At 41.7% G+C, this 25,882-nt stretch overlaps 1 protein-coding gene across 4 annotated transcripts in view; it reads right to left on the bottom strand.

Moving 5' to 3' along the window:
• The window catches only part of C1QTNF7 (C1q and TNF related 7), a 108,401-nt gene extending 83,558 nt beyond the window's left edge, over positions 1-24,843 (bottom strand). For 3 of the 4 annotated variants that reach the window (XM_032333885.1, XM_032333890.1, XM_032333889.1), the window contains exon 1: positions 23,958-24,263. The gene's annotated coding sequence lies outside the window, so the exon portion shown is untranslated. The other variant, XM_032333891.1, reaches the window with a different exon arrangement.
• Between the last annotated feature and the right edge of the window lie 1,039 nt (positions 24,844-25,882).

Below are 25,882 nucleotides of genomic sequence, written 5' to 3'. Positions count from 1 at the left end.
GACATAATCTAATAGAGTCAGCAGTGCTATGTTTGCCAAAGGTTGGGGGATATGAATGCACAGGCCAGAACAGTAGCCATAGTTAGATCATAACAAGATTAATTAGACAATGCAAATATAAAGACATTTCAAGTTAAAGCTGGCATTGCATTTCTAATTTAAGTTGAGAGAGAGGACAAAGAGAAGGGAAACATTTGAAACCATTTTTGAATGTCTACTCTGTGCCAGGCATTGTCACATGAGAAAAATACACATAGTGATCTTCTGAGAACAGTGCCTCTCATTTCATACTTTATATTTCTTTGGATATAATTTCTCGTATGTAAGGATAGTGTTATTTCTTTCTTAGCTTTGTTTTAGTTTGTGCCTAACACACTGTGGGCCCTCAGTGAATGGTAGCTCTTTTGCAAGACTCTGTCAGTTGCTTCCCAATGTTCATCTTGCCCTTCTTTTGTACTAACAGAAATCCTATTTGTTTGGGGAGGCAAGGTGACCATGTCATGCCCCCTTTCTAGGCTCTCTGTGGCAAGGGAAGCCATGTGACTGCCCAGTTGGGACAAGGGTTATATAAGCAGAGGTTGATGGAAGAGGTTGCTGGGAAAGCTTCCTGAAGGTGAAAGACAGTTGGTGTCACCTGTTCAGGTCTTAGTCTTTGTATTTTGCCATTTGCTAAGAATACAATCATAACATTAATGTAGAGCACACATCTTGTGATCATGATAAAGACAGCCACATTCCAGGATGCAAGAGCAAAAGGGAACCCGGGTCTCTGATGACATTGAAGCCATCATATTAACCTTTGACTGCATATCTCCAAACTAACTTCACTGTAGATGAGAAACATAAATCTTTATCTGGCCAGGCCGCTGAAGGTGGGTTTCTGTTACATGGGCTCAAGTACATTCCCTAACTGACACAGCTCTACTGCACATTCCCATCCTATTCTCAGTCTGAAATACTTTCAGATTTGTGTATAATGCTTCATTTTTGCAAAAGATTTGGCTTCTTTCTGAACAAACTTTCTGGAATGGTTCTTTTTTTTTTTCTTTTAGATGAGGCATTATTTGGCTGCAATGTAACACAATTCTGCCCGAAAGAAAACACCAATTAAACATGTCTTTTTTTCCTTAAACCAACCATCTAGCACATGATCGTTAGAGCCTACAGAAACCTCTCCAGCCTCGAGGCGAGATGGCTGAGCTTCAGCTCGCCAACCACAGCAACATCAGAGAAAACAGGAAATCAAAAGCTAAAAAAAAAAAAAAAAAAAAAGGACATCCAGTGGAAGAGATGCAGCAAAGAATCAATGAAGTTTCTTTTCAGGTTTTTGGTCTTGAATCTTATTACTCTCACAGGGGAGTTTGGTAGGAAAAAAGCATGGAATGGCAACACAGACAATCCAGACTGAAACCCTTACTGAGTCACAGACCAGCTGCATAATTTGGGGCGAGTCTTTTCATTTGTTGAGGCTTTAATTTCCCAGCATGTGGAATTACCGCAATAGCAGCCATAACAGCAACGGTAATAATAATACCTACTTATGGAGTTGAGACGAAGTGGAAGGGAGGTGATGTATGTGAATGGGATTTGTAACCATCAGAATATCACACAAGCGTTCTTTTTTTTTTTTTTTTAAGATTTATTTATTTATTTATTTGACAGAGATCACAAGCAGGCAGAGAGGCAGGCAGAGAGAGAGGAAGAGAAGCAGGCTCCCTGCCGAGCAGAGCGCCTGACGTGGGGCTCCATCTCAGGACTCCAGGATCATGACCTGCGCCGAAGGCAGAGGCATTAACCCACTGAGCCACCCAGGCCCCCCTCACATAAGCTTTCATTGCCATAGAGAGGTGAAAAGACACACCCAGTGTGAAATCGTGCCAAGTTGTTTAAGTTGCCCTCTAGTATGGACACATGGTCTAGAAGTGTGAGGCTGAGATGCTGAAGGACATACAGACTGTAAATTCTCTCTTGAAGGTTAGCAGCGGAGGTCTTTATGCGTATGATTATATGTTTCCTGCAAACATCGATACTAGTCATTAATGATAAAGGAGAAATGAGGGAAGAAAACTAGTATTTTTGAGCATTGTTATGATTCTTTGGTGTTTATATATATATATACATATATATGTATATATATATATATACATATATATACCTATATATATAAAATCTCCTTTAGTTAATTGGAGATGTTAAGTTCCCTCCACAAGTCCTCTGAGGACAAGCTTTTACATTTTCATGTGTGGTGTTGCCCTGGATGCAAAATGGGAGGGATGGTGTGGCCCAGGCATTGAGAGCAGGAACGTGGACTCAGGTAGTGGCTATGTGGTCTGGGGCCAGGATTAGGGGAAGGGTCTTGCATCTGAAGTTAGTTAGTCACTCACAGAAGAAAGGATGAGTCTTCTCAATGCAAGTTTCAGGAGACTTACCCCAGCTTATCAAGATGGAAAAGAGAAGAATCTTTTAGCCACTGAGGACCTCACTCAGCTCCTCAGACACATACCTGGTAGGTGACAATGACTGCATTTTGCTGTGTGGCTGACACTGTGCTAAACACTTCCAATTATTAAACCACTCACCACCCCAACTCCTGCTGCCAATAGCCCCACGAGGTAGGTATTATGAATATCCCCATTTCACAGGTGAGAAAAGTGAGGAATACAGAGGTTAAGTGACTTGCTTTACGTCATCAATTGAATTGGATTTGAGACAGCCTGTCCCCAGGGCCCCACGTTCACGATGATGCTGTTTTGCCCAAGAGGGGGAGAAATAAAGCAGAACATATGTCAAACAGCTGGGCTATAAATCTTGAGGACTCAGCTCCTTAAGAGACTCAAGAGTTTCTGTATTTTTTTCATGGAAGAAAGTCTGACCAACTGCTCAGAGATCCCTTCAGTTTTTCAGCAAATTAAAATGTAACCATCTACTCATGTATAGCTGTGTCTCTCCTCATTCTAATGTGAGATTTAGGGATTTGGGGAGACATCTGGAATTTATTTATGCCATTTGAATTTTGAAACTCAATATTAAATTCTTAAAATGAAAGAGACAAAGAAGTCAAAGTAGACCATATTAGTGAAATCTGACTACACAGGGCATATGTTTGCAAACTGGGTTTTAATGTCTAGCTAAGATATTACTCCAAATACCCTCCGTCATCCTTCTCAAAAAGGAATAACACACTTAAGGAATCCTGTTGACTTTCTGTTGATAGGCAATGGAAAGAACTCTATTTCAGGGCTTTTTTCTCTCCCCCAGACAATGTCATAAACAGTCTAAATGTTTGCTTATGCTGAACTTAAATATGGCAGAAAGATGAGTAGACGGATATCACCTTGACTGTCTCAGGTTTTCATCTGGATCATGGGGAGATAGCATGGGCTCCAGAAACAGGTAGCCTGGACTGGATTTGCTCTTAGTTAGTGGTATAATTTTGGATAATCTCCCCAAATCTTTTGAAACCTAAAGGACATATCAAACAGAAGGTATAAGGTGGAAAAGAGGATACAGATATGGGGCATTTTAGAATGTGTTTGCGTGTGTAGCTTTTTAGGGAAACAACCCTAAGTGGTGAGATCATAAAAGGTCTCATGTCCCAAGCCAGGGTGTTTGGACTCTTTCCTGAAAGCAATGAGAACAATCAGAATTGTTTTAATCATTTTAAACATTAAATAGACTTGTTTTTCTTTATTATGAATGTAGTAGATTATTATAGAAAAAAATAAAGAAGAAGGAAAACACTTAAAATTAAGCCTTCAAGGGCTTGTGTTAAACTCTTGGGAATATCTTTCTTTAATTCTGGGGAATTTTTTCTTTTCATCTGGGAGTGCAGATGGATGTTTTAATAAAAATGTAATCAGACTGTACCCACTCTTCTGTAATCTTCTATTACGATTCTATAAGTAGCTATGTAAGTCAATTTAGGTTTGTTTACATTGTCACTTTAATGGATACGTAGTCTTTAATGGCTGTACTTAATGCTGTTCTATTCTTGGGATGTTTAGATTACTTCCACATGTTGGAATTGTAAAGAACCCTGTAATGAACATCCTCATAACAAAATCTCAGCATTTACTTAGAATAAATTTTAAGATGTAGAAGGATATGCTTATTTTAAAGAAAGTCATATATATTGCCAAATTACTCCCCAGTTAAGTTGTTTAAGTTAACTGTGCTATCAGCAGAGTTTGAGGCTACTAATTTTATTCTAGGGCCTAAGTGGGTGATAGCAGTTAATTTCTGAGAGATTAGAGCATGTTCCAAGAAAATGACAAAAATGGTGAAAGTGAGGAAATTATTACAGATGGAGATGTTAAATTGGGAAATAGCTGTCTTGGAAGAGGGACCTGGTAGTGTCTTCAAATATTTGAGAGACCATCATGTGGAAGGAGGGCTGGCCTTGTTCTGTATAGTTCCCAATGACAGAACTAGGATCAATTCATAAAGTTCCAGAAAAAGAGTCTGATTCAACAGGAAGACGATTTTCTAAATCGTCTTTCTTTAATTCTTGGGAATTTTTGAATGCTAAAATATGCAAGTGGCTGATGTCGTATCTGGGAAAGCTGTCTCAGGGATAATTTCATTTGGGGTTTATGTCCTTTGGAGAAAAAGATATACAAATTTACAATGGATTTTTTTTTTTTTTTTTTTTTTGTCAACCATTGTCTCCTCTGGGCTCGTTAATACTTGCAGGTCTTAGATGTACACTGAGTTGATATGAATTGACCAGAGCTCTGCTGAGCTGACTTTATCTTTAAATGTTAGGTCTCATATGTAAGTGTATGAATGGATTTTGGAAACAGCCTCAGATTCTGTATTTGTGAATTTACCTACTTGCTGGAATTTATTGGTGAATGCAAATCAATACTCATGGCACTTCCATGGCCATTTGCAGATATGCACAGAGCAGCAAAAATTTGGGTCCCCTGATGTGCATGTTCCCAGCTGGGATCAAACCAGGCGACACATGATCTTCCTCTTTCAGTTTCTCATACTATAAACAAGTATCCTTCTGCAAGTCTGTTTAGTGCCATGTTTTGGGCACTTTAATTTTTTTGTGGGGGTGGTGGTGGTGGTGATTTTGCTGTTCAAATGGCTCCCAAGCATAACAGGTGTTTTTAGTGCTCTTAAGCCCAAGAGGGCTGTGAGGTGCCTTATGGAGAAATTATGTAAGATAAACTTTATTCAGGCATGAGTTACAGTGCTGTTGGCCATGAGTTCTATGTTAATGAATTGGCAATACACATTAAATAAAGTGCCTTTAAACAGAAACACATGTAGAACAAGGTTATATGTTGATGCAGTGATGGAAACACTGTGACCAGAAACTGGCAGGATCCTAACCCTATGTTTTTCACAGGAGCAGAGGTTCAGGATTTGCTAAATCAGTCTTTGGAATTACTCTACATAGACCACTAGTACCTGTTTTGCAAGAAGTGAGTCTATGTGCTTTAAGAGATTGATAGATTATTTTTGCCCCTAGACCATCCCCTGCAATTTCGGTCATCTTCCCTAGCCCTAAAGCCCTCCCTATCCAGAGGATGGCTGCCTGAGGCCCGTGTAGGCCAGACCATGGTTATTGCAGCTGCCAGGCCCCTGATGCTAAACCCAAGCACATCAGGGGTCCCTCGGCTGCAGAGACCAGCCCGTGTCTAACCACATCACTCTGTCCTATGAGGTGTCATTTAAATGTCATGTGTCTTCTAAGAGTCAGAGATAGGCCCATCGTTTTCATACGTTGTCCCTCCTGATGCAGAGCAGTTTTGAGTGCCGTGAAAACTATTCTGGAGGGTAAGGAGCAGGCATAAAAGACAAAGCTTAACTGAGCCTTAGTAATAACTGTCATTACTTATTGGGCAGTATGGGGGACTGGACACTAGATGGTGGACTTTGGTAAAAGCTGTTGTGCCAGCCTCCCACCGGCCAGACCTCTCGGCAGACCAGCAACTAAAGAGTTAATGCTGGTGCAGTCTGTTACCTGCTGGGGAGCCCCCTGCACTTAGTCTCAGTTCATCTCCACCATTCCCCTCTGCATGGGCCTTATTATCCACATTTCTTTGATGACAAAAGTAAGTTTCAGAGAAGGTGTGGAATTTGTTTAAACCCACAGGATTAGCAGGTAGCCCACATGGGGTTGAGCATGGATGTGCAAGCTGTCAGTCCTTGTTTACAAACTGGCAGCCAAGTTTGATACAATGTTTTGTTTGGGGCTTAACTGATAATCTGAATTAGCTGCTATTATTTAAAAATCAGAAAATAAATTGAGACTGTTTTGGTGGCTATTGCCCTCTTAGGATGGAGTGGTAGTGTCTAGCTTCCATGGTCTTCACTGGGGTCCACAGCTTTCATTTTCATCTCCTGCCTGGCCCTGCAGGTATTGAATTATGGCCCTGCTTACTGCTGTGTGGGCTCCTTCCCTCCATTATGAGACTGTCCACCTATATTCTTTCATCTGGTCCTCTTGTTTTTATTACCATTCTGCAGCTGAATGAATTTGCCCAGCATCATCTGGCTAAGCAAACTGAGATTCGATCTGAGATTTCCAGACCCTTTTCTCACACAGTCTTCTTGAATTTTTATGACTTGTAAACAGCAGGGACCTATTACCTGCCCCTAAGCAAGGCCTTGCCAGAATATTCCTAATGCCTTGATCTCTAAAATTTGCTCTAATAAAAGCAAGAATCCAGTGGTGATGTGCTTGCACTCATGAACAGGGATGGAGTGAGGCAGCAGTATCTTTCTGGGAAATTGTTCTCTAAGTATTAACAAAGTTCAAATGAGTCCTTCACATTCTGACATTTCTGCTGATTTAAATTTGTGTCCTACAGCATTGGGAAATTCTTTAGGAGACAAGCACATTTTTCCCCCAGTGACTTTCCCCTTATCTTGTCTTCCTGCTTCCTAAGGTCAACATGAGTGTATGGAGCTCCTTCTTCAGAAGATGTTCTAGGCTAGAAGAGTTCCTGGAATTCCCGCACTGTCAGGACGACATTTCCACATCAAAGGCTGTGAAATTTAGCCCATTCAACATGAGCCCATTGGGTGGAACATGAATAGCCTAAAGATGCCTGCTTCATCCAGAACAGGACACAGCAGAGCCCAGATGGCCTGCGGACACTCCGAACAGTCATGGCCTTCAGACTGTCATGGAATCCTGAGGAAAGTTCTCCATCTGGCCTCCCCACTTTCAAGTCCTTCTTTCACACAGTGGCCAGATTAATCCTTCTGAAATTCTGTATCTCATTTGTCTCCGTCATTCAAAAGCCTCTGATGGGTTCCTCAGTTCCTTGAGGCTAAAGTCAACATTACCTCTCCTGCTTTGAGTCTTCACGGTTTGAACTCTTATCCAAACCTTATCTAACTTTTATCTCATGACTTCCAGAACTCTGATCAAACAAGTCTGCTTGGCTTTCACTAGGGACTACATATGTGAGTCTTTTCTGTTTTCCACTGGACATGTGGGTCCTCTCCTTCCTTCAAGACCTTGTCCAACTGCCTCTCCTTTGAAGTTTGGGACTTCTGAGCCTCATTTTCCCCAGCTGGCAGGTGGGTTTTGATGAGGATTAAGTGCACACAATCAGCCTTCCAGCTGTGGGGGAGGAGGGGCTAGTGGCACTTTGTCACAGAGATCCACAAATATTGGGATGTACCTTGAGTGAAGCTTTGAACACAGAAAAGATCAGCTTCAGATTTCCAAGGATTAGAATTGCCTCAAAACGTCCTCTTTTTGGTTATGCACTATCATTTGGAATTTCATCTATATGCATCTATATGCTCTAAACCACAATGATAAAATAGTTAATATATCTATTTACCTCATAGAACTCTTAAAAAAAAAAATATATATATATATGCCTGGGTGGCCCAGTGGGTTAAATATCTGACTTCGGCTCATGTCATGATCTTGGCGTCCTGGGATCGAGTTTGTCCCTTTGTCCCTCCCCCTGCTCCTACTCATTCTCTTTTTCTCTCTCTCTCTTAAATAAATAAGTAAATCTTAATAAAAAAGATGTATTATATATTTATCTCTATATCTATTTATCTATATATATCTATGACTAGGAAGACAGAATGAGACAAGGCTTGTCTAACAGCAAGGACATGTCAGACACACAACAGGCACTCAGCAAATGTCCACATTTCCTTTATTCTGACGACTTTTATAATCAGTTAAGGATATCATAGACAGGAATTTTGTATGAATCACCACAAAATCCCTGGATGGAATTGGTCTGAGACTCAAGCTCTATTTGAGGTATTTGTGTTTTATGGGTATATCTCATGGCTTCTTTCAAATGTTTCTTAGACTAACTTTTGAAGAAAATCTGGAAATAAGAGCCAAAAGGAAAATGCTCAGCCAGTTCTCCCTTTTATGGGCATGTTGGCAGTTTGTCTGTCCAAACTAAATAGTCTCTCTTATGGTCTTACCCGTTTTGATTTGCAGAAAATCTAAAACTTGTCCTGGAATGAACTTGCTGGCCAGTTTTTTAAAAAATATGATGTTAAACTTTTTTAAAGGCAACATGAAATGTCATTGGCTCTTTCATGTGGACATTTCATCAGCAATTCTAGGCTTTCTGATTGGAAGGAAAAACAATGCTTTGGTTGGTCCCTTATTTGAATGTAAGGAATAATACCTACAGATGGCAGCCCAAATAGAAATCATTTCTTTAACACAGATTCTGCTGGTATTTGGAGCTAATATTATATTTTTTATTAGATTTCATTCTCCTCTAAGCTAATATTCCAGAAATCAAAGCAGCCCTCTGAACCGTATATACCTGGATGTACAGAAGAAAAATATTACTTGCAAATAGACACAAATCAGTTTTCAGGGATGATCAGGGGATGTGGGGATTCAGTTTCAGCAAGTAAAGGTGACCAAATGAGCTGGCATGTGTCAGATGATTTGGCATGCACAGGTCAGCCAGGACTACATGTCCATGGAAGAAGGAAGGAATGGGTAGATGGTGGAGAGGAACAGAGTTGAGTGGCTGTTTCTCTCTGAACCCTACTGCACCTGAGCTCAGGACGTTGCATTTTCAGATTAGTGTCAGTTGTCAAATCCCAGTTCTGCCTGCTCCTCCACTACTGAGTACCTGTGTCAATGACACCAAAGACCTTGTGCCCACCCCCTCTTGCTCAAACTCTCTGCAACCCAAAGCAGGAGCTGCAGCCTCTGATATATTTTCCACTCTCTAATTAATTTCATTCAGAGGCTCTGGTGCTGGGACATGACCTTCCAGGTCATAGTTTTAGTCATTTTGTGGGTTTCAATGGGAGCATGCAGCAGTCCAAGGATTGAATTTGTGTTTTATCTGGTGGTACAATGGCAGGGTGAAGAGACCGGTGGGCTTTGGTGTCATACAGACCCAGGTTTGAATCCTGGTTTGCCACTTACTGACTTTGGGCAAACCACCCAACCTCTCTGAATCTCACTTCCTCACCTAATCTGTAAAATGGGAGGCAGCCACTCTACAGGATTTTGTGAGGTTTGCCAGAGGTAATCAAGTGACATATTTGACACATAACAAGAAATGTAACAAGTGACATTTAAAATGAAACAAGGGATGAGGTGTAAAATAGGCTATTTGGTCAAGACTCTGTGATAAACCAGAAATGGTCCACATGAAATTTACCAGATCAATGCAAACACTTTTTTCACTATGTTCAAAAATTTAAAATTGCAAGCACTCAAGATACGGTAGATTCTTCTCTGGCTCAGGTCCCTCATATTCTAAAAAAGAAATTATTTTGCTTTTGCTAAGTCCTCAAGCTCTGTTCCTCATCCTTCCCTTCCACCATATTTGTTGAAGATTGGAGCCTTCAGGGCGGAGCAGCTTCTTAGCCTCTTGCTCCTTTCACAGCCTGCTTTCTGTTTCCACACTTCTCCTGAAACATCTCTCACCAATATACTCATGCTGTGCCTATAGTCAACAAGCTTGTCAACTCTGCAGCTTCTCAGCCCAGTGGCCAACACTTTCTTTCAAACAGCAGATCTCAGTCTTGTCCACATATTAGAATCACCTGGGGAGGGGGCTTTAAAAATGATTGATGCCTGGATACCGCCCCCCAGAGGTTCTTATGTGAGGGTCTGGTATGCAACCTGGGCATTGGGATTTTTAAAAGCTCCTTTGTTGATGATTAAGGTGTAGTTAACATTGAGAACCACAGCTAACACCCCACCCTCTCCTTCATTTGTATAATATTGCAAAGTTCTGTTTCTCCCACTTGCCGAACACTTCTTCTGAATCTCTTTCAGGGTCTCACTCAAGTTTTGTTTAGAATGTAGTTTTGTGAGTAAGGCACTTTATAGTTGGGGTTGTTGTTATAGTGCTGCTAAAGGAAATCCGTAATACTTGGTGAATCAGAAAGCTTACTGAATATAAGTTCAGAGTACAGCTGGGTGGCTCTGAGGAAGAGATAAGGGAGGGCGGGGAAGGGAAAAAGGAAGGAAGAAAGGATGAGAGGAAGGAAGGAAGGAAGGGAGGGGGGGAGGAAGGAAAATCTTGTACTTTAGGATCCAAACAACTAAATAACCCTGTATATCTAAAGCTTTTTCTTCTCCTGCGTCTCAACAGAAGTACCAGGAATATTAATATTAGCTCTTATTTATTGAGCATCATATTATATCCTCACAGCAACTTTGGTGAGAAGGATACTATTTTCTTCATTTTTTTCCAGCAAGGAGATGGACATGAGGACCCAGAACACAAGCTTAGAAAACAATAAAGCTGCTATTTTAACTGAAGTCAAATCCTCTATGGATTAAGAATCTTAAGTAATTGATGCCAAAGATTGGAGAATTGTGTCAGAAGTCCTTCCTGAGGGAAATATTCAAATACCTGAAATCAGTCTTGTACTTCCCACCCCCTTTCCCTTCTTCAGGGTAGGACCCTGCCATCCTTCTATGTGTGCTTTGGTCTTAAAACTTCTCTGCCCATCACCCAAGCCACCCCTATTCAGCTTGACAATGGCCCTATTAACAAGTGGTATCCACAGTGTAACAGAGCAGTGACTCTCAGGCACTGACCAGTTGGGGAACACATCTGGGAGAGTGGCCAGGTCAATAGCAACACAGGCTGACAAGTTTGCAATGATGGTTTGTCTTCTCTGCTCAGCAGACAACGTGGGAAATGAAGAACTAGCTCTTATTATAAATAAGAGCTAATATTAATATTCCTGGTACTTCTGTTGAGACGCAGTAGAAGAAAAAGCTTTAGATATACAGGGTTATTTAGTTGTTTGGATCATAAGGTACAAGATTTTCCTTCCTTCATTGGGAGGGAGCAGCTTGAAGTGGAGACAGGATTTCTCTGTGGGCCTCAGAGAGTCAGTAATGGTGAGAGGAAAAGGAAAGAACACAGGATTGGGAAAGATGAGGAAAATGTGTGTCTACTGGGGAAAGTCATAAGGATTCAGCAAAACTTTTCTTTCTACACCCCTCCACCCTGCCATGTTCCTCTTTCCCACCCCTCCCTCCCTGCTTTCTGTGATCCTTTTCTCCCCTAACCAGCCAGCTGTCCCTTGAACCTGCATTCAGGAAGCTTTGTGATTAACCACGGATTGCAGATTCCTTCTAGCAACACCATGGCAACAACTTCAACTACCAATTGCCTTAATTATAAGATTTGCATGCTTTATCACACAAAACAACATTTAAATAGGATGCGAGTGAGATTTGAACGCAACATAGTGGTGCCTAGCCAGGACTGAAAAGTGAGCTGAGATGTGGGGAAAGACACTTGTTCCAGGGTGGGGCGGGGTCAGAGAAGCAGAAAGGGAAGTCATCCCCCCTCTTGTGGCTCTGTACCTAGAGCATGCCAGAGAATGTACGAGTCACTTGAAGTCTGAAAAGATTGGGTTTGGCTGCCAGGAAGTGAAATTTCATGCTCACTCATGGTAACTAGATTTGTCCTTGTGCTTCACACATTTTGTCCCTTCATTTCATGGCTTTGATTTTCGATTTCTACTTAAAATGCTTCATTTTGTTCTTCTCTTTGAACTTGCCTCAAAGCCTGTAAGGGAGGGGCACACTGACATTTCTGGGGCTTCTCTTTTGTACCAGGTGCGGTGCTAGGCACTCCAGTTATGGAGGACATACACACACACAAATATGGAATCTAGGCCTGATGGGGAGGCAGGAAGAAGAGGGTGAGGAGAAAATGGGGGAACAGATGGGATTTTGGAGAAGGGGGTGGCTGGAAGGGAAGAGACTGGTAGAAAAAGCAGAGGAAGAGAGAAATAGGTGGAGAATGTGGGAGGGGGGAGGAAAGGGAGAAAGGAAAGACTGTGTAGAAGAATGAAGTATTGGAATGGGGAGGCAGCTGGCTGAGTGAAGTGGACAGGTGAGAGCAGGACAAGTGGTATGAACTGGAAGATGAAGAAAATGACAGAAGAGGTGGAATCTCCATGGAAGGGGGCAGGATGACTTCATGGAAAGGGTTGGGGGTGTTATGGACTTAATGGTGTCCTCCTCCCCCATTCAAATATTGAAGCTCTAATGCTCAATGTGACTATATTTGGAGATAAGACCTTTAAGGAGGTAATTAAGGTAAACAAGGTTATGGGGGTTGGTCCCTAATCTAATAAAACTGGTGTCCACATATGAGGAAGAGACATCAGATCTCTCTCTCTCTGCCATGTGAGGACCCAGTGAGAAAGCGGCTGTTTGCAAGCCAGGAAGAGGGTTTTCATTAAAAACAAACTCTGCCGGTACCTTGCTCTTGCAATTCTAACCTCCAGAATTATGGGAAGGTAAATTTCTGCTGTTCAAGTCCCCAGCCTATGGCATTATTCATTTATGGCAGTCTGAGAGCACTAGTACAAAGGGTATGGAGATTGGAGGTTACTGCAGGAGGCCAGGAGAAAGCATTCGCCCCAACCTGCCCATGTCTGGGGGGTGGGTAGTGACATGTGCTTTACATTTCCTCCTCCCATTCAAACAACACAAGGATACCAGCTCTGTTGGCCAGGGGACTATATGCTCATGTCCATATGTATCATTGCTAACTGATGATGAGGCTTTGGGTCTCATTTCTAAAAAGTGATAAACAGGACCAGCCTTATTGGGGTTGCTGAAAGAATTAAAGAAGGCTTTATCACAAGAGTACCTTCTGGGCAGGGATTGCCCTCACTGAGGATAGCTGTTAGTGTTGAGTGTATGTACATACATGTTTATTTAGGTAAGTTTTTTGAAGTGCAAAGGCTCTTAAGATTTCCTACACAATAAGAAAGTGGAAACTTTGTTTTTGTCTCTAGCTTATATTGGGTTGAGTCACATGTAATTGCCATTTCTAAGAATCAAAAGCGCAGTAAGTGTTTTTTTTTTTTTTAAAGATTTATTTTTTTATTTGACAGACAGAAATCACAAGGAGGCAGAGAGGCAAACAGAGAGAGAGGTGGAAGTAGGTTCCCTGCTGAGCAGAGAGCCCGATGTGGAGCTAGATGTGGAGCTCGATCCCAGGACCCTGGGATCATGACCCGATCTGAAGGCAAAGGCTTTAACTCACTGAGCCACCCAGGCGCCCCATTGCAGTAAGTGTTTTTTAAAAGAGACATTTCACATACAAATCCAGATATATGGATTTACTTGAAACATCTGAAAATCTAGCACCGTGAGGTCACATTGCCCTAGGAACTTGGCCTACTAGAGTGGGGGATGCCTGCCTCCTTCAGGGAGAACATGCTGCCTTAGGTCCCCAGGGTCTCTGTCTCCCACTTTCCACTCATGCATACCTCATTAATCCAAGAGTTTTAGGGTAGTAGCCCTTGACTTTGTGTATTGTTTAGAGCTCGCTAATGTGTTGCTGATCATGCTAAGAAATAGGTACACTTTCTTCGGCAGGAAAAAGTATTGGAACAACAGTGCAAAACCATGTGAGCAAATAGTGAGCACAGATCATTGCAAAACAAACATCCAAGGCCTTGGCTGATCAAACAAGCCCCCAGGAGAGCCAGTCTGCATTTCATCACTCTGGTTTGACAGCAACATGGAAACACTTTCCTCTTGGCTGAAATCCTTCCCTTTGACACGTTTCATTCACATGCAAGCCCATTTACTGAGCATCCGGTGTGTATTCCTTTCTCTTGCTTGTGCTTTTGTTTTAATCCCCTACTAGAAGTCCGTGTGTCCAGTAAGAAGCAATTCCATAAAAAACAAGGAGGCCAAGGGAAAGGTTAGCTGGCTGGCCAAAAATATCAGGCTCCTCACAATAACAAAAATCTGTATCACCTTCTAGGTTGGTTAATTTTTCTCACATAATATCTCATTGGCTATTTCCAGTGAGTCCAGTGGAATAGGAATATATTATTTCCATTCTTAATGATGAACAAACAGTGGCTTAGAGTTCATATAACTTGCACAGTCAGGAAGGGTTAGGGCTGAAAATGGCACACAGAGCCAGCATAGTTAGCTATGAAGAAAAGCAACACTGCACCATGGGTCAAAATAGACCCTGCTAACAACTAAGCTTAAAAAATAATCCTAGTGTCTTAGTTGGTCTTTTTTTAAAAAAAAGTATTAATTAATTAATTAACTAATTAATTAATTTGCTAGAGAGAAAGAGAGAGAGAGAAGGAGAAGCAGGAGAAGCAGCAGGCAAAGGGAGAAGCAGGCTTCCCGCTGAGCCAGGAACCAGATGCAGGACTCGATTCCAGGACACTGACCCAAGCTGAAGGCAGACGCCCAACTGACTGAGCCACCCAGGCATCCCTTAGTTAGCTTTTTTATGAAATGAGCTTACTAGCAAACTGATGTTAATTTAGCATTGAGGAAAATAGAGTATTTAAATCAGAGAGAGTTAACTGGTCTCCCTACAGTCTGGGCTATAGACAATATGTAGAGTAGTAGCTAGAGGAGCTCTAGAAAGTATCTGATTCTCCCTTAGAATTCACTAATTTCATTCTATATTCTTTCCTGCTACTCCTAGAGTACTAATACTCCTTTATCAACGCAGGACTCCAAGTAGCCACTCTCAATCCTAGAAAGTTGATATGGGTTTAGCACTAAATGTGAAACTTGTCTGGAATTTGGTGCTCAGGTGTGGATGTCTGTTTCAAGAGGGGCATAAGTATTGTCAGTGAACTCCATGGTGTCCAGGGGCAAGTCCTTCTTGTAAGTGTGAAGAGCCCCAGGGAAGTGTTGGAAGGCAGCTTCATCTTCAAGTGGACTATTCCTTGCTACTGCTAAAAGCAGCATAAGGACTAATGGAGAAACATTAAAAAAGGGCCATATTCTGGGTATAATTAATAACTTCCTGCTCACCAGTCATGTTTTAATGGAAGGCACTACCTTATTAAGTATTAAATTTTTGTTATTGGTGACATTGAAACTAGAGGTGAAATCTGTAAGTGGGGATCAATTCTGAAAGTCTGTTCAGGGTGCCCGGGGGCTCAGTCGGTTGAACATCTGCCTTCAGATCAAGTCATGATCTCAGAGTCCTGGTTTCAAGCCCTGCGTTAGCAGGAAGTCTGCTTCATCCTCTCCTTCTGCTCCCACTACCCCCTCCTCATGCTCTCTCTCAAATAAATAAATAAGATCTTTAAAAAGTATCTAAAAGTCTGTTTGGATACCATTCCCTCTTAGCCTCAGGGACAAACAGGGAGAGGATTAATGATTTCTGAGATATTTTAAGGGTCTGGCACATAAAACTGTCATCAAGTTTTTGTTAAGTTTCCAGATTATATTGGAATCATATAAAGTTGGTATTTTTGGCGGGTTATAAAATGGTTGAAAATCAGCAGTTTTATATGATTCATTATAATTCATACAAAGGCAAGAGAATGGACTTGATTCTTTAGATCTATGACACATAAAGAAAAAGGGTGCTTGAGAAACTGTGGAGTTCACTGTGCACAGGTATTGGGTTATGGTGGGTTGAATCACGTCCCCCTGAAATTCCATGTTGAGGTACCTCAGAATATGACCATATATGGAGGTAAGGCCATTAAAGCTGTGATAAAGTTACAATGAGGCCCAGAACAGGGACCCTAATCCAATCTGACTGGTACCCTCATAAGAAGAGGACATTTGGATACACAAAGAGTTATTAGGGCTTCTCTGCATAGAGGGAAGACCATATGAGGCATAGCAAGAAGGCAGCCATCTGCAAACCAAGCAGAGAATCTTCAGAAGAAAACAAACCTACTGATACCTTAACCTTGGACTTACAGCCTCCAGAACTCTGAGAAGATAAACTTCTGTTGTTGAAGCCCCTAGTCTGTAATACTTGGTATACCTGGGTATATGCAAACGCAGGGAGCAAGAGGGAAGAATGCGGCCAATGAATGTGGTCCAAAGACGGATTTTTAAAGGCCCTCCAAGACCATTCCAAGGAATATGGTCTTTATTGTGAAGGACAAGAGGAGATGATAATGATCTGGGAAACTGATAGAAATCTATCCATGATAAAAGGGTTGATAATAACAAAACAAAGAGGCAACCCACGGAATGGGAGAAGATATTCGCAAATGACACTACAGACAAAGGGCTGATATCCAAGATCTATAAAGAACTCCTCAAACTCAACACTCAAAAAACAGATAATCACGTCAAAAAAATGGGCAGAAGACATGAACAGACACTTCTCCAAAGAAGACATACAAATGGCTAATAGACACATGAAAAAATGTTCATCATCATTAGCCATCAAGGAGATTAAAATCAAAACCACACTGAGATACCACCTTATACCCGTTAGAATGGCCAAAATTAGCAAGACAGTAAACAGCAAGTGTTGGAGAGGGTGCAGAAAAGGGGAAACCTCTTATACTGTTGTGGGAATGCAAGTTGCAAAGTGCAGCCACTTTGGAAAACAGTGTGGAGATTCCTTAAGAAATTAAAAATAGAGCTACCCTATGCCCCTGCAATTGCAATACTGGGAATTTACCCCCAAAGATACAGATGTAGTGAAAAGAAGGGCCATCTGTACCCTGATGTTCACAGCAATGGTCACAATTGTCAAACTGTGGAAAGAGCCAAGATGCTTTTCAACAGATGAATGGATAAAGAAGATATGATCCATGTATACAATGGAATATTATGCCTCCATCAGAAAGGATGAGTACCCAGCTTTTGTATCAACATAAACAGGAATGGAGGAGATTATGCTGAGTGAAATAAGTCAAGCAGAGAGAGTCACTTATCATACGGTTTCACTTACTTGTAGAGCATAAGGAATAACATGGAGGACATTAGGAGAAGGAAAGGAAAAGTGAATTGGGGGAAATCGAAGTGGGAGACAAACCATGAGAGACTGTGGACTCTGAGAAACAAACTGAGGGTTTTGAAGGGGAGTGGGGCGGGGAGGTTAGGTGAGCCTGGTGGTGGGTACTAAGGAGGGCACATATTGCATGGAGCACTCTGGGTGTGGTGCATAAACAATGAATCTTATAACAGTGAAAAAATAAAATAAAATTAAAAAGAAGGGTTGATAATAGCAATAAATTCAAAGAATCCCTTGACAAAGATTTCATCGATGTCAAATGAGATTTCACAGGGAAGTGGGAAAAAATTACTTTGTAAGAAGTTTTTTCTTAAAAAAAAAATAAATCATGATGCAAGAAAGACATTGGAAAAAATTATTTATCAACTTAAGGGAATGAGCTCCTTTGGGGATGTTGACAATTGGCAAGGCTACCAACTAATGCCTTACTGATGGTTCTCAAATATGTTACGGTACATCTGGCAAGATGTGTTTTAAGGGAACTACATAAGTTGTAGTTTTCTGTTACTGGTGGATGAAAAGACTGTAAAATTGCAAATATTTAATGTTCTTTTATAATTAGCCTTTCATTAAGGGATAACTAGGGATAACTCCCACCCCTTGAAGTAGAGATGGACATATATGAGTTTAAGCCCTTTCTAGCTCCATGACCTTGGGCAAGTCAACTTATCCTGCTCTTGTTTTTCAAACAAGAGTGCACCTGCCTCGATGCTGCCTGCAGATGAATGATGACATGGGGTAGTAAACCATTCTGTGAGATTATTACTGTATCGAGCAGAGTCACACTATGTTCATGGTAAAAAACAAAACAAAACAGTAAACCCCCCAAATCCTTTGTTTAAACAAATTTTAGTCAGAAAAGGCAACCATCAAGAGCATACCTGTAGACTGCCAAACGGAAAATAGGAATCCTTTCTGGGACTCCATGTGGCAGAATGGACAGGGTGTGGATTTTGGAGACGGGCATAACTTGAATTTAAATACCTGCCCTACCTCATCATGCTTGTGGGATCATAGGGAAGCTGCTCACCTCTCCTCATCTGAAAGATGGGGATATGGGGACAGCATTTGTGAAGTATTGGCATGTGGTAGGTGTTTGATAAAAAGGCTCTATTATGCTGATCATAATAATACCTCCTCTGGTGACAAACTTCGGAGGAGCCATTTCATTAGTTAGTGGGGCCCATATTTCATTAATGATTGTTGAATACCCATTGGGGGAATGACAACCTTCTTTGTGTTCTCCACCTCCAGCTAATTCCAAGAATGTTGCCTTGTCCTTTGTGTGTCCTTGTTTCAAGGCTGTGCACAGCAGGAAACAAAAATTCCTTGAAAGTAACACTTCCTGCTTTATTTTCTGAAGGTCCAAGTCCAAGTATATATGCTGAGAGAGGTGGAGTGGGAGCCTTTGATACGAGACTCCCCCTGCTGATCTGAAGACAGAGCATCAGGGATGGGTACATCTGTGAGAAGTGGAAACATTGACTTTGTGTGGTCTGGGATTGCTCAGACTCCAGGTTCCCAGCCTGGACAGTGATTCCCAGTTCCCATGCAGGGTTTGAAAGCAGAATCCACGGACATCTAAGAGACAGGCAATTTATAAGAGTGAGTGTAACTGGCATGAAGACCTCCCTGGTATTGGTGGTCATGGGGAGAGGAGCCAGGTAATAAGTGAAACCTGAATTCCTGTTGGCATGGACCCTTAGAATCAGATTCAAGTTGAAGGAAAGACAATAAGAAAATGTGACACTTCTTGGAAACCTGCATTTGTAAATTGAGTCAGACCTGCCATATTGGTAAAACATCAAAGAATCTAAAGGTGCATGAATTTCTACTCTCTGGAAGCTGACCCTCTTTTTGGGAACTGGAGGAGGTCATAAGCCAACTACATGAGTCACTACCATTTGGAGCACTACAAGGTCCTGATGTATGAATTGCAGTTAGGGTGATTCTGTCACAAGAGGTAGGCAGCTAAATTCTGCAAAAAGCACACAGCCCGGATGATGGGTAAATGTTTCTCCTGAAGGGATATATTAAAGTATACCCTCCCCCAATCACTGCGTGCCAATACCATTCCTATGTAATTGCCATAAAATTTTGCAAACCCTCAAATTCTTTTGGAAATATGCCTGCTTGATGTGGAGATGCAGTCTGGAAATGTGACTGAATAGGGAGCTATATAGTTAATGATTTCCGTAACAGTGCATAGTCATTTATCTTCATGGAGTTTGAGGTGTCAGAAGGCCCTTGGATGTCAACTAGCTCCTCCTATCCCTTCCATCCCACACCCTCTCCCATTTTGTAGGGTTGAATTTGGATTTAGCGAGGCTTTAAGGTTATTATTCTGACAGACCACTGTGATGGTCAGGGCCTTGGGGTAGAAGGTTTAGGGGGCTGGGCCCAATGAGCATCTCCACTCTTTAACTGCTGTGTGAACACCTGGTGCTGTTATCTCTTGTCTGGACAAACACCTACTTCTTAACTGGAGATTTAGTCTCTGTCCCTTCTGGACACTGATTAATCATCTTAAATCATCATTCTCATAAACTTTCTTGTTTACAAACTTACAAGATTATTCCATTAAAAAATAATCTAAACTTTGTGGTTTGGCATTCAAGGCTTTCTATGATCTGATTCCAACCAAGTCTGGTTCTTTTCTTTTCTTTCATTTTTCTTTTCTTCTTCTCCTTTTTTTTTTTTTTTTTAAATCAACCAAGTCTTTTGGGCTCATTTCCCTCAGCTCTATATGCATGTACTTTGTTCTGCTGAGGGAGCTTTGTGGCTACTCTGCACGCTGTCCTCTTTCATGCTTTTACTAATGTTCTTGCTGCCTGGAATGAATACCCCTCCCACCAATCCTTATCTATTTTTCAAGGCTAAATTACATATTCCCTCTTCTTAGGAGCCTTTCCTGGGTGAGGAATATAGAGCATTAGATGGACTTGGGTTTGAGAGTGTACTCTGCCCCTTACTTCCTAGAATACCTCAGGCAGGTTATTGAATTTCTCTAGGGCTCAGTTTTCTCATCTGTGAGATGGGCAAGTCAACACCGACTGTGTAGCCTTATAAAGTATACATGGGTTAGTCATACTGTGAAGGGCTTGGCATAGTTCCTGGTACATAGTAAACATCAAAGAATGTTATATATTACTCTGATTAGTCCAGAGAACTGCAAGCTCCTTTTCTGTGAATTCTCATTCACTTTGAGGTCTCTTATATTCTTCCTTATATATCTAGTTTTGCCTTTTAGATACTGAATCTCATGTGTTGATTCCCCCCTGGGATTGATAACTCCTTAAATGTGGGATCATATTTTAGTTAGCTTGTGTCCTGTACATTGCCCTCTATGCAGCAGGCCCTCAAAACACATGCAAAGACTGACCTTTTGGGTGTGAAATTTGGGTGTGACAACAATTTGCTTTGTTGTCACTTTCCCTTGTAAAAGTTGACAATAGTTTTTCTTTTTTAAGTCAATTTTCTTAGATATGAAAATCCCAGTTGTGGGGCTTTTGTTTCCTTGAAACATGGAAGACAATGCATGAAGAGGCTGGTAGAGATTGATAAATTTCAACTAATTCTTGGGAAATGCAAGTGTGGAAGCCCATGTGGCCTCAACTAACTGGGCCAACTCAGGCTCGCTGTTGTCCAGCATGCATTCTATATTCCACAGTTTGTGTGATACTCCTGGAAGGGGGTGGGGATGGTTTTACATTCTGATAAGTTTGGAAAACAGATGCTAATGACCTGCTCACAGAGAGACAGAGGATATAGTAAGAAACTAAAATCTGTGAGAAGTCCTACAGTAAGAAAAAAAAAAGCTAGTAAGAGTAGCTAACATTCATTGAGCTCTTTCATGGCAGATACTTTGACAGTAGACCCTTTACATGAATTCTTTAATTTAATCCTCAAATGCTTTATCCCCTTTAAGAATAAATATAATTATTATCCTCACTTAACAGATGAAGAAACTTGAATGGTCCAAGTTCTCCCAGCAGTAGAGAGTTGGACCTGGGATTGGAATCAGATATTTATAACTCCAGAACTTGAGTTCTGGTCCACTGTGGTATATAGCTTTTCACATTCCCCAATTTGCCTGACCAGGAAATGCTTTTGGTTAACCTCTTACTAATAACCCATGAAAGTCCTATTCCTTGGGATGCACTTTGGGCAACAGAGCCTTGCCTTCCCAAGCTCCTTGGTTCATGGGAGCAGCCATGACCTTTCCACCTCTGCACCTTTGCTCACTGACCTCTGCCTGCATGCTCCTGTCCCCCATGCCTCTCTCATGATATTTTACTCTTCCTACAAGGTCCAGTTCAAATGCAACTCTACGAGGAGCTTTTTTGGATATCAGCAGGTTGATGTGCAAAGCCCCTCTGTGTTCTCCACTGTTGTTAACATTTGGTCTCTCTGTCAAGGGCCATTTCCTAAGAGCCTTGGTAAAGTTTCCGGCACAGAGTGGATGTTCAGTTGGAGTTTGGTGAAATACAATCTTCCTAGCTGCTCAAGGGGGTCACTCCCCTAGCCTGGGGCTCGTCGGGTCATGGGTCATGGACTTGCCAGTGTGACTCTAACTGGCAACCTGGGCTGACGCTGGCTCCAACCCTTGTCAGGTTCAGACAACATCACTCCCTAATGCCCTGGCAGTTCATTAGTTAACATTGCCCTCCCTTTGCGCCTTGCAGATGTGGCCTCTCCCCAGCCTCTATGAGGTGAGGAGCACGATTAGGTCACATCAGGCCTCTCATCAGTGTTCTTTTGGGGACAAACCTGACTTGTCCTTTCCAGGGTGTTGTCCAGGTTTCATTATAAAGCCCCCCAGTGGCTGTGCCTCAGATGAGTCAGCTGGCTTGGGGCTTCATTAGCAACTCTAATTGCCTTTTTGTTTTTGTCCTTTTTGGGGCCTTCTCAGGCCCAGAGGTGGGGCCTGGCGGGCCTGGCTTCCAGAAATGCCGCCAGCCTCCACAAGAGCCCGTGATGGGAAGTCCGCGCCCCACTCCCCAGCAGCCACGTCATGCCACACTGCGCATTTCTGGGCCGCACCCTTCCCCAGGGTGTACTCAGGCGCCATGCAACCGCTGGCCACCCCAGCTCCCCAGCTGCCTGTGATGAAGTCATGGGGTGGGGTCCTGGAGACCCCCCTCCAAATAGGGTGGGGGCTTCCCCAACTGGCCTGGGAATGGTGGAGAGGAGGAGATGGTTATAATCTTGTCCATCCAATCCACTGCTCCCTCTCTTGAGCTTGCATGGCCGGTGTGGAGAGAAATGGAGGGAGGAAGAGAGAGCAGGGAAGACAAGGGGAGGAGAAGGACAGCAGAGTGGGAGGCATGGATCCCTCACTTCCTCCACCAGCAACTGGGTATGGAGAAAGGAACTAGCAGTTTCTCTTGACCACCTTGCAATGAGCTAATGGAGCTGACTTCTCTCTTCTCTGTTAACAACTTCCTTCTGATCTTAATCTCTTTTTTTTCCCCACCGAGACCACAAAATGTAGGAGAAGCCACCATAATCCATCTTATATAATTAGAATTTGATTCTGAGGAAAAAAATATCCCAGAGACAGAGCAGCAGCTGTTCTGGCAAGGCAGGTAGAGCCCTTCCCAACGCAAGCATGCTTCCCCAGGCAGAGCCTCCCATCTCACCCAGGCCCAATGGGCATTTTGCTCTTGCTTCTGCACCAGTGGGTTTTGCAGACTGGGGTTGCCTAGATGTCCCAGACCACTCAAGCTTGGTTAAACCCGTGCAGCTTTGTCGCCTCCGCCTGTGAGCATATATGTATGTGTGGAGGAATGAACGCTCTGTTAAAATCACAGCCTGCCGGAAGAATTTACTGATAGTTCTCTGTGGATGGCTAGTTATTTGCACCTGGAATTCTGCCTCGGAAAGATGGGAAATCTGATAACAGAGACTTTCCCAGGGAAATAAGAACAACACACCACACATTTATGTATCCCTCCACCTAAAACCACAGCATACTTCCCATATGACCAATGCCCCAGAAAACCAAGGAATATTCGAGCTTTTCTGCTCCCTACCTGTATCAGAGGCACAACCAAGAGGGCAGAGATACCCTACTCAGACTCTAGCATGGTCAGTCAACTGCAACTGGAATGAACAAACTTGGGGTTGAACTTTTTTCTCTGAGGACATCATATCCATAATATCCTCACTGCGTTGTTACAAAGGAAAAGCCAAATGATTTATTTAACTTTAAAAAACGTATTCTGCAAAACAAGTTTGTAAGAACTTGTAACCACAAAGTTACAAGTAACCACACTTAAGAGAATTTTTCGGAGTGATGTTAAAATCTTCCATGGCAAAGATTTCTAAGTTAATACAAAGATCATAGCTCCGGAAGTTGAGTTTCATATATTGGGATAAAAAAACATAGATACTCTGACCCAGGCAATAAATGAGCCCGTCACCACATTAGTGAATGTGAAATGCATCTGTTTGGAGATTCTGAGGAATCTCCTGCACACATTTTCTAAGAGAAATCCCATTTTTCAAGGAGTCAAAGCTTTCATAGAGGTTTGCATCAAGCAGAATAGAAAGCAGGAGAAGGCATGACTGCTAAGGATTTCCAACCTTTGATTCATAATTTGTTGACATATTTTTACAAGTTCCCCATTTCTTTACAAGTAGCTCTGTTAAGTTCTCCCAGTAAATATTTTTGACGAAGGCCAAACAAGAGGGAAAAAGAGAAAAAGTGCAATGAAAAGAGTGGCTTACCTTTTCTGGGTATTGCCGATGTCAAACTTTCCCCCCAGACATGAGGCTTTCTTGCTTTGGTTGTCCCATGAATTTAGAAACCATTAAAAATTTTAAAGCAGAAATACATGCGTCTTATTCGAAGCTGCTTCGAAACAATACAAAAAATAACTCGATGAAAAATAAAGTGCTCTTCTGAGCATGAGAATGTGTTTGAAGCTTGGAGCTCATGCTGTTGCACGAAGTTTTGCAACTGTCTCTCAGTTTAAACAACCTCCCGCTCCTCCCCACCACTTGCCAACGTCTATAATTTAAAGCAACTGCAATCCTTCCCATAATACTCACATTTCAAAGAGCTTAATATATACGCTCGTTAGGAAAGAGTAGGAGCCAGTGACGTTCTTCTGCAAACCCCAGACTGAGGCAAATGGGAAGCAAAGGTTTCAGGTATCTGAGCAATTCTATTTCTCTCTTTTATCCGTAGCTCTTCTCACTGTGTGACTTCAGTTGCTTCTTTGCCTTTTCAAGTGATGCCTTGAGACCAAATGGCATCACTTCACTGGGAGGAAAAAAAAAAAAAAGGAAAAGAAAGGGAAAAAAAACACACAGAAAAGACAGAAAAGTTTGTCTCAACTTCCAGAACAGTAATACTAGTGAAATTGTGTTTAAACATCACTTTTGCTAACACAATTATTTCCATGCAATTCTTCCCTAATTCATCTGTTTGAAAAAGTAAAATTAGTATACACTTTAGTTTCATAAAAGGGGAAAATACCTAAACTGATGCCATGTAAATTGGACTTATTTTAACCTGCACTCTGTATGTGAATCATAATCCGTAGGAGGGATACTCACTTTGCAGTGTGTGTCCATGTCGCTGGCTAAGTCTCTGACATAGAGACTTAAGCAATGATTTTACTCATTCAACCACACTTCTCCACCTGCCATTAAACACACACACTCACACACACACACACACACACAATTTATGAATTCAAATTGCAGCCAACTTAAATGGTGATTTTAAAAATATTTATAGTAGATCTTAAAGCAGGTCTTCCTCAGTACCTGATAGATAATAAGTACTCAGTAAATACCTGCTCAGATCATCCAACGGTTTTGAAGATTTGAGTTTGTATCGAGAATATGTTCTCTTTGGGGAAGGCTAATATGTCAAAGATTGTACAGAGAGCAAACAGGACGACATATACTCTTGCCAGATTTAATGAATGGTTATGGTATAATAAAACTTCCTAAGTTAATATAGAAAACATTAGTTAAAAAAAATAAAGAATTTGGTGGAGAATAGAGATGTCAACACAGACATGATCTATCTACTTCGTGTACTTACTGTGTAAACTTACGCAAACAATTACAGGACCCAAACCTCATTCATTATATTAAAACTATAGATTATTTTCTGCTGTGTTTTTTGAGTCACCTAAAGTAACTATTATGCTATGGACAGGGGACAATATCTCTAACTGAAATAGTGTAAAGAGGGAAGGGGTCTAAAATTGCAGGGAAGCAGTTGGATTCAGATTTTCTTTGTTATGAAAGCAGAGAAAAAGTTAAGAGTCTATTTGCTCTGGCTTCTACTGAGGAGACATCTACAGGCTCTAGTACATGTAGTGTCCCAGACCAGCATCCATGATTTTCCAGTTATGTGACCTTGAATTCCTTTGTTTAAGCATTTGCTTCCTTAATTGTGAAAGATTACATACAAATATGTAAAACAACTATTTGTATATATATACAAAATGCTGCATTTACCCAACGAATGTTTATTAAACACCTCATTTACATTATTTAGCAGGACCTGTTGTGTGTCACTGTGATATACCACAACAGTTAACATTGCTTCCCCTGACCAGTTCCAATATTAGTAAAGGACATGGGGTGCCGCTCTGACAAAAACCCACACTCAGTGCCATTGGCCAAGTAGT

The sequence above is a fragment of the Mustela erminea genome, chromosome 2, assembly GCF_009829155.1.
Source record: "Mustela erminea isolate mMusErm1 chromosome 2, mMusErm1.Pri, whole genome shotgun sequence".
Taxonomy (NCBI): domain Eukaryota; kingdom Metazoa; phylum Chordata; class Mammalia; order Carnivora; family Mustelidae; genus Mustela; species Mustela erminea.
The sequence above is the reverse complement of the archived record's forward strand: the minus strand, read 5'-3'. Positions and strand labels throughout refer to the sequence as shown.